The sequence below is a fragment of the Urocitellus parryii genome, chromosome 1 (genome assembly GCF_045843805.1).
Source record: "Urocitellus parryii isolate mUroPar1 chromosome 1, mUroPar1.hap1, whole genome shotgun sequence".
Classification (NCBI taxonomy): Eukaryota; Metazoa; Chordata; class Mammalia; order Rodentia; family Sciuridae; genus Urocitellus; species Urocitellus parryii.
In genome coordinates, this window is record NC_135531.1 from 49,993,736 (window position 1) to 50,003,979 (window position 10,244).

At 34.6% G+C, this 10,244-nt stretch overlaps 1 pseudogene; it reads right to left on the reverse strand.

The window, feature by feature from the left end:
• Window positions 1-3,290: 3,290 nt before the first annotated feature.
• On the reverse strand, window positions 3,291-4,263 carry LOC113184229 (mortality factor 4-like protein 1; annotated as a pseudogene).
• Window positions 4,264-10,244: the final 5,981 nt, after the last annotated feature.

Genomic DNA, 10,244 nt, shown 5'->3' on the forward strand with positions numbered 1-10,244 from the left:
CTAGGTTTTTTCCATAATTTACCTATTGTAAACTGCTATAAACATGTGGCTGCATCACTGTAGTACGCTGATTTTAAGTCCTTTGGATATAAGCCAAAGAGTGGGATAACTGCGCCAAATGGTGGTTCCATTCCAAGCTTCCTAAGGAATTTCTCTACTGCTTTCCAGAGTGTTGCACCAATTTGCATTCCCACCAGCAATGTGTGAATGAACCTATTTTCCCACATCCTCACCAACATTTATTACTTGTACTCTTGATAATAGCCATTGTGACTGGAGTGAGATTAAATCTCAGTGTAGCTTTAATTAGCATTTCTCCAATGGCTAGAGATGTTGAACATTCTTTCATATACTTTTTGACCATTAGTATTTTTCCTGTGAAGTCCCTGTTCAGTTCCTATGCCCTTTTATTGATTAAGTTTATTTATTTATTTATTTATTTGTTTTTGGTGTTAAGTATTTTGAGTTCCTTGTATGTCCTGGAGATTAATGCTGTATCTGAGGTACAGGTGGTAAAGATTTTCTCCCATTCTGTAGGCTCTGTGTTCACATTCTTGACTGCTTCCTTTGCTGTGAAAAAGCTTTTTAGTTTGATGCCATCCTGTTTAATTGATTCTTCATTTTACTTCTTGTGCTTCAGGAGTTTTATTGAGGAAGTCTGCTCCAGAGCTGATATGATGGAGAGTTGGACCTACTTTTTCTTCTAGTAGGCACAGGGTCTCTGGTCTAATACCTAGATCCTTGAACCACTTTGAGTTGACTTTTGTGCAGGATGAGAGATAGGGGTTCAGATTCAATCTACTACATATTTATTTTCAGTTTTCACTAGAACCATTTGTTGAAGAGGATATCTTTTCTCCAATGTATGTTTATGGCAACTTTGTCTACTATGAGATAACTCTATTTAGGTGGGTATGTCTCTGCTGTCTTCTATTCAGTTCCATTGATCTTCAATTCTGTTTTTGTGCCAATACCATGCCATTTTTGTTACTATAGCTCTGTAGTAAAATTTAAGGTCTGGTAATGTGATACCTCCTGAATTATTTTTCTTACTAAGGATTGTTTTGGCTATTCTGGGCCTCTTATTTTTCCAAATGAATTTTATGACTGCTTTTTCTATATGAAGAATGTCTTTGGAATTTTAATGGGAATTACATTAAATCTGTATAGCACTTTTTGGTAGTAGGGCTATTTTGACAATATTAATCTGCCTATCCAAGAACATGGGAGGTCTTTCCATTTTCTAAGTTCTTCTTCAATTTCTTTAATTTTCTATAGTTTTCTTTGTAGAGGTCTTTCACCTCTTTTGTTAGATTGATTCCCAAGTATTTTTATTTTATTTTATTTAGAGGCTACTGTGAATGGGATAGTTTTCCTGATTTCTCTTTCAGCTGATTCATCATTGGTGTATAGGAACACAGTTTATTTGTGGGTGTTGATTTTATATCCTACTTCTTTGCTGAATTTGTTTATAAGTTCAAGAAGATTTTTGGTGGAGTATTTTGGGTCTTCTAAATGTAGAATGATGTCATCAGCAAATTGAATAGTTTGAGCTTTTCTTTTCCTATTCATATTCCTTTAATTTCTTTCTTTTGTCTAATTATTCTGGCTAAGGTTTCAAGGACTATGTTAAATATAAGTGGTGAAAGAAGGCATCCCTGTCTTGTTCCAGTGTTTAGAGGAACCATTTCCATTTTTTCTCCACTTAGAATGATATTGGCCTTAGGCTTAAGATATATAGCTTTTATGATGTTGAGGTATGTTCTTCCTGTCCCTAATTTTTATAGTGTTTTGAACATGAATAGATGCTGAATTTTGTGAAATGCTTTGTGTGCATCTATTGAGATAATCATGAGGTTCTTAACTTTAAGTCTGTTGATATGATCAATTATATTCATTGATTTGCATGTTGAACCAACTGTGCATCCCTGGAATGAGCTCTACTTGATCATGATGCTCTATCTTTTAAATATGTTTTTGTATGCGATATACCAGGATTTTATTTTAAAAATTTGCATCTATGTTTATGAGGGATTTTGGTCTGAAGTTTTTTTCCTTGATGTGTCTTTGTCTGGTCTTGTATCAAGGTGATACTAGCTTCATATAATGAGTTTTGAAGGGTTCCCTCCTTTTCTATTTCATGGAATAATTTGAGGAGTGTTGGTGTAAGTTCTTTGAAGGTTTGGTAAACTCAGCTGAGAATCAGTCTGGTCCTGGGCTTTACACTGTTGGTAGGCTTTGTATGGCATCTTCAATTCCATTGCTTGAAATTGGATTGTTTAAATTTTCTGTTTTCTTGGTTCAATTTGGATAGGTCATATCTCTAGAACATTATTTGTTGATGTCATCACGATTCTCTATTTTATTGGACTACAGATTTTTAAATTAGTTTCTGATTATCCTTTGTATTTTGATAGTATCTATGGTGATATTTTCTTTTTCATCACAAATTTTAGTGATTTGAGTTTTTCTTTTTGTTAGCTTGGCTAAGTGTTTATTTTCTTTAATTTTTCAAAAAATCAACCTTTTGTTTCATCTATTTTTTAAAATTTTTTGTTTTGATGCCATTGATTTTGGTTCTGATTTTAATATTTATTGTCTTCTACTGTTATTAGTGTTGATTTCTTCTTTTTTGATGTTTAAAGAAAAAAATTATAAGATTTGAAAAACAATTCCTAAAAGATTGACTTTTCCAGAAAACTTCAGCTACACAATGCATTGTGTCTATCATGTCAAAATGTGCATAAGACACAAATACAAAAACCATGAAATAAGCCACCATTCTTCAACAATTTGAGCAAAGATGTAATGCCTAAGGAACAACATGGATGACTTGTGAAAGATGGGCTCTTTTGGATAAGCACCTTTAAAAGAAAAAGGAGCACAAATGGGTGAGTGTGTTCAGTTATATACACTGAATTGAACCTTTGGCTCTTGGAAACAGAGCAATTTGTCATATAGCATTAACACATATTATAAAAGTGTGTAGCATCAAAAGAAAAGAACCACTAGCATTCAAAAGCAGCTTTGTCCACTTGGCAAACATTCTACAGCGTGTCTTTCTGTTGTTCATCATTGACACAAGTAGCAACTTCAAAATAAAATTTTTTTAAAAAAAGGAGAAAGGAGTAGTAACTCCGTTTATTTTCTCTGTTTAAATTCAAATAGAAAGCAGACATCAATTCTGTTATATATAAACATCTTCAAAGTACATCATTTGTAAAAAGGAAGGACTAAGAACAAAAATGTGTTTACAGAGATCTAAACACAGGTCAGTGAAGAGGGCCTCCTCATACTGCTTTCTGAGGTTATTCAGGAGGGGTCACTTCATGATTGCTGGCACTAAACAATGTTGCAGAATTCTTTGCCAGGTACTTGAGGAAATCATGACGATAATTCAGTAATAAAGCAAGGCTCTTCTCAAATTTATTTGGATTTATTATTTATTAATGATAAATAATAAAAAGTTTATTATGTGTAGAATTGTTCCAATTCCTACAAATAATAAATAGTTGTAACGCAGACTCCTGGGACATGGGCACATCAGGACGATCTACAAGGATTTCAGCACACTGTAGCCTCTCAAATTTGTAGAGCAGTTGAGTGCCCCACATTACATTGAACTATTCTTTTATTCCTGCTACAACTTCATGAATGGCATACTCCTTATTATCTATGTTTCCTTGAGTTTTCTTGTAATTTGCATAATCCTCTAAAATAGAATCCATTTTCTTCTTCACAGGAAGATAAAAGAGCTGTTTTTGTCTGGTAATTAAGTTTCAGTCATCAACAAGTCATGGCTGTACCTCTTTGGGAATCTTTAACTTCAACTCAGTTCATAAATGTTTCTTCATTTTCAACAGGAAGATCTACTGGGGCCCTTTTCTTCCCAGGTGGCGGAGGTCTCTCACTGGTATTGCCACCATCTCAGTTTCCAGGTGTTTTTTGTTTGTTTTTTCTTGTTTCCACTTCAACATGTTTCTGTGGCAGACCAGATGCCTTCTTTCCTGCAGTAGCTCCTCTCATCTTCCCCTCTTCATACTGCTCCTGATTGTTTAAAAGTACACATACTTGAGTACTCTGCTCTCTGCAACCCTTTCAGCCCAATTTTTATTCCAACCACTGTAATGTATGAAGTACTTCACTCATTTGTCCTTTATGGCAACCTTAATACACTTTGCTTCATGAAGAAAAGGCCCGTGAAAGTATAGCGCTTGCTCACCCTACTGGAAATTTGGGGTTAGAGTCCTGCTTGGGTGCCATTTGTAAGTGATTCAACTCCTCCTCCTTTTCCTACCACCCATGACTACCACCCCCTATTCTCTACCCCACCCAACTTCCCATCAGACCCGCCATTAACCTGGGCCCAATTTGCCAGTGATGGCAGACCTCACAGCACAGCGGCCTGTACAGCCTGATTTGTTCTTTTTCCAGGACTTTGAGATGTGATGTTAGGTTATTTATTTGATGACTTTATATTCTTTTAAAGAATGTGCTCATTGCTGACACTGGAATGATATTTGGTGCTAGAATGGGTTGAGGTTTCAGGGGATTTTGGAATGTGGTGAATGTATTTGTATGGGGGAAGAGCATGAATTCTTGTGAGGATGAGTGTTGTCCATATGGTAATACATGGAATCTGTGACACTATCTTCCATAGAAAAATAGGAACCTTAACTTAATTACAAATGCACTAAGAAAAGGAGGGTAACCTGGATTATTTGGGTTAGATATAATCACACAATGTAATCACAGGAGTCCTTATAAGAGAGAGTCAGGAAGATCAGTTTTAACAGGAAGAAATAAGAGACAGAGTGTACTAGGTAGCCAGGAGCCCAGGAGTACCAGCATTCTCTAGAGGCTGCCAATAAGGAAAGACATTGTCCCCCATAGTCTCCACAAAGAACAGGTTTTTGCTGACACCTGGATTTTTATATTTCTGACCTACAAACTTAGATGAATTTGTCCGTTTTACTCTACTAAATTTGTAATAATTTATTAAAGCATAATAATAAATATTTATTGGGGAACTAATAATATTTTCAGTCCTGTACATTCAATAAGATTTATAAAGCAAATATACACTAAGTAAAATTTCATAAGACTGCAGTTATTTCTTCATAATAGAAAAGATGAAAATTTTATCATATAATTATCCTATCTAAAAGTTTTTTTCATATATAATAGATATTAGCTTTGCCAAATTATTGGAGAGTCAGTAACTAGCAAGAAATCCTTGATATTTCTTTGATGTTAAGTCTAGAACCAGACAGGATGACCCTGACGTTTTTCATTTGCTTTTGTTCTTATTTTTGCGTTTTCTCAAAGTTTGAAGTAACTCTTCCTTCCTAGATTCTAGAATATGATACCCACACAGCAAATCATGGTACCAATTTTTCTTATATTTGTAAATACTTATAGTAAATGCTGTCATATGACTTTTAATACTCCTATAGTACTCACATATATGAAAGTGATTTTATTTTCTCAATTTTTTATTTTTGAACATTTGGATTATTTCCAAATTTTTGCTACCACAAACAACAATTTACTTGGCACCCTTATAATCAGGACTTTGTGACCATTGCTAATCATTATTAATTATTAAACTATAAAGTATGTTAGAAGTTGAAATTTGAAGTAAATCATATATCAAAGTTTAAGCTTGTGATTAATATTGACAAACTACCCTTAGAGTTATTTAATATGATGCTTATATTATTTAATATATTTGTTAAACAATCTAGTTTCAGGTTATATTTTTTTCTCTATTAGAACATTAAAATTTTTTTTGGTTGTATAATAGACACAATACCTTTATTTTATTTAATTTTATGTGGTACTAAGGATCGAACCCAGTACCTCACACATGGAAGGCAAGTACTCTACCTCTGAGCCACAACCCCAGCCCTAGAACATTTTAAATTTTTTTTCTAGTTATACATGGCAGTAGAATCCATTTTGATATGATTATGCAAGCATGAAATATATCTTATTCTAAACAGAACCCCATTCTTATGGATGTACACTACAGTGTGACTCACTATGGTGCATTTTTATATATGTACATAGAAGAATTAGGTCAGATTCATTCCATTCTTTCCATTTCCTGTCCCCCTCCCTTCCCTTCATTCCCCTTTGTCTAATCTACTGATTTTCCATTCTTCCCCTTTTCATCTTATTTTTGGTTAGTTTCCACATATTAGCAAAAACACTCAACATTTGCTGTTTGGGGAACTGGCTCATTTCACTTAGCCAGATCCATCCGTTTACTGGTGCATGTCCTAAAGTCATTTATCTTAACAGCTGAGTAATACTGCATTGTGTGTATATACCACATTTTCTTTATCTGTTCATGGGTTGAAGGGCACCTAGGTTGGTTCCATAGTTTAGCTATTATGAATTCAACTGCTATAAATATTGATGTGGCTGTGTCACTGTTGTATACTGATTTTAAATCCTTTTGGATATACACTGAGAAATGGGATAGCTGGATCAAATTGCTCCATTCCTAGTTTTTTGAGGAATCTCCATACAGCTTTCCAGAGTGGATATACCATTTTGCAGTCCCACCAGCAATGTATGAGTGAACTTTTACCCCAAATCCTCACCAACATTTATTGTTACTTGTATTCTTGATAATTGCCATTCTAACTGGAGTGAGATGAATCTCAGTGTAGTTTTAATTTCTCTAATTGCTAGACATGTTGAACATTTTTTCATATATCTTTTTTTGAATTCTTTGTATATCCTGGAGGCTAATTGCTCTATCAGATGTGCAGGTAGTAAAGATAGTCTCTCATTCTGTAGGCTCTCTATTCATATTATTTATTATTTGTTTTTTAAAAAGTTTTTTTTTGTAGTTGTAGATGTACAGCATGCCTTTATTTTATTTGTTTATTTTTATGTGGTGCTGAGGATAGAACCCAGTGTCTCACACATGCAAGGCAAGTGAGCTACCACCCCAGCCCCTTGATTATTTATTTTGCTATGAAAAAGCTTTTTAGTTTGATGTCCTACCATTTTTTGATTCTTGATTTTACACCTTGTGCTTTAGGAGTCTACTTAAGGAAGTCTTCCTGAGCTGATATGTTGGAGTGTTGGTCTTACATTTTCTTCTAGTATGTTCAGAGTTTCTGGTCTAATTTCAAGGTCTTTGATCTACTTTCAGTTGAATTTTTTGCAGGGTAAGACATAGGGGTTAAATTTCATTCTACTACACATGCATTTCCAGTTTTCCCAGCACTGTTTCTTGAAGAGGCTATCACATTAGGTTTTGAAAAAAAATTAAAGTCCTCCATACTTATTACTTGCATATTCCATACTCATATCCTGACCAGGAATAGTGCACATTCAGAGCACATGGATTAGCCCAGTGAAGCCAACTGAAGTTTGGTTCAATCTTCATTATTTTAGGACCATTTTTCCAATTTGAAGATGAATCAAGCCTTCCATTTGTCTTTTGCTTTACTGATGCTTGCATTTTTGTTATTATCACACCTGTATTATAAGTGGGCAAAGGAAGGAATTAAATTCGGTGCATTTGGACTAAGTACTAACTCTCATAAAGTTTGGCACTGATGTATTTTTAAATCAAGTCCAAAGGGAAATTTCAGTGCTGTGTCTGCATTTCTCTGCATTGCTGAGTCTCAGGCCTCAAGATAAAGCCTATAACATTTGACAGGGATAACTAATTATATGGGTGGAGTAATTAATTTCACAGGGAATAATACTTTTGCTTTCAGTAACTGATCTTTTTACCCATTTAGTGCTACTGAATTGTTACTGAATCTTAGTTGAGATTGGTAGTAAAGATATGGCAATTCATAGCCTTCAGGCTCAGAACCTGCTCTGGAGCACTTGTGCTCTTGAAGGTAATCTAAGTTTAATTAGTTAAGATCTGGTACCCATTGTGAAATAATGCAGATATTGGGAATTAAATGAGAAAGCCTGCTTAGCTTACAATAGGCATAAAATGTCTTTTTAATTTGGTTAAGTAAGAGTATAAAAATCTAGCCCTTTAAGAAATCTATCCCTATTCCCAAATTTCTCTGCGGTTTTGTCTCTATAGCCCCAATTCATTTTCAGTATTTTAGTGAAACTGCCTAGCCACTGACAGCTATTGAATTAACTGAGGAGCCAATTTGATTAAGTGGGGCCTATGAAAAAATGAGTTTGCAATGGTAAAACAGAATTTCTTAAGCTGTCAACCCCCTAAAAGGGTAAAGTGAAATGGGTGTTTGATGCTAAAATGTAGGTGTATCAGAATATATGGGTGGTTATGTGCTTAGGAAAACGCTAGACTAGATACAATTAAATTTATTTGTCCAAATGGGGGGAATCCTGAATATGACAGACACAGGGGTGGTAAGAGGGATAAAGGGCATTTAAAAGGCATCTGAATTTGAGATGCTGTATGAAATCAAGTCATTTCTGCAGGCAGAAGTAAAATGGAGTTCTTTCTCTTTTAGTATTTGGTGAACTGTGGATAGTTAACAGAAGTTAAAAGACCATTTTAGGCTCTGAGCCATAGCAATAAGTTTGCTTATCACTTTGTATCATTCAAGGGTGATGTTTGCTATTTCTGGCAGAGGTATTAGATATTCTCTATAGTTTGAGCCAGACATCTATTAAAAAATTAACACCAGCTTAGAAGGCAGCTTACAGTGGAGATGGTTAAGCTTAACTAGGTATTCATTACCTGCCTTAACTAGGTATTCACTACCCAGATAAGAAAAACAATCTGGAGAAATTTCTAACAGACATGTGCTTCCTCATGAGGAAGAATAGGAATTTCATCAGAAGGATAGTCAGTGGTACCTATGCTTTTGTGTGTATAAGTGTTCTTTACTAACTGTAACTCTTTATATTATAGGTGTTGATGTGGAAGACATAAAATGTAAATGATTATATATCACAAAAGAGTCTTTTGCCTGCCCACCCACCCCTGCCATGCGATTCTAAGTTTAAAAAGCCTGGACATTTTTACAGATATATTATTGTCCCTAAAACATGCCAAGAAACATTTGAGTTCTACTTTGGGTCTAGAACATCTCTGTCAGCTGGAGACTCATCCTCCAGGAATCTTGATCTGAAGCTCTGTGGAAGTTTCAAAACTATCCCATCCTTGCCTGCAGTCAGCCAGGGAAGATTATTAATATATCCTATATCAAGTATAATTCTTCCAAAACATTGCAATTTCTTAGAAATTTGAATTTTTGAAGATTGTGATGTCAGCCACCTCAGTTGCAAACAGAAATTCACTTTTTGTCACATTATATTCTTAGAGTTGAAAGCCGTCTGGTTATTTTTCTCTATTGTTTCCTTAATATCTGTCAAGTAAGCTCAGTTGCTTTATATACATTTAACATTCTCCTTGGGTTAATCCACGTTTTTGTCTGTAACGTTCAGGGCAAACATTTTCAAGGACCCTTTTGTCTACATCATGTCTCTTTCTCTCTTGGATCCAGAAGTTTATATTCCCAAGAAACTTGTGGAGATTTTGTTGTGTTCTATATACAATATAGAAATCACCTTTCAATCAAATGTCTCATGCCTTCACCCCTCTGAGTAATAAAAAGAATTCTAGGTTGAATCCTAAGTGTAATATGTGATAGGTGCTTGGCCTTGCTATATTTTCATACATGACACTCCTCTGGTACCCTGTCACTGTATCTTTTGTTAGGGACCCACCACTAAAAGTTTCTAGATACATTCTCTCATAGTAAGTGCTACAGTGGCAACCCAGTCTATAGTAACTACCCAACCTTGAAACTATGGGGTGCCCATAGTTTATTCTTTCCTCATTGCTTCTAGGAAATAGGAAGTATGGCATTTGTATAAAAAGATGAAATTCAAGTAGACTTTTTTAAAAAAATCAGCTTTGTATATAAATTATGTAGTGCTTAATAACCCATAAAAATTTGGATTTTTTGGGGGGGGGTTGTGTTTGTATTTACTAATTCCAACATTAGTAAATTTTAAGGCAGCCAAGACTATAAGCAAGACTTGCCTGATTTACCTATTCAGTGTTGGCTTAAAAAACTAGACATGGGGGAAGTATCTGCTCACTTCTCAGTCTTCCTTATTATATATACTAAGTAGTATGTAAGTTTTCAATGATTTTTCTGTGAATTACTTTTATAAACTACCCTGGAAGTTTGCTTTTAGTGGTTTTCTTGTTTAGGAGTTATTCAATTTTGCTTTTCTATGTTTTCATCTTTTTGTTAGAGTACATTTGTCCT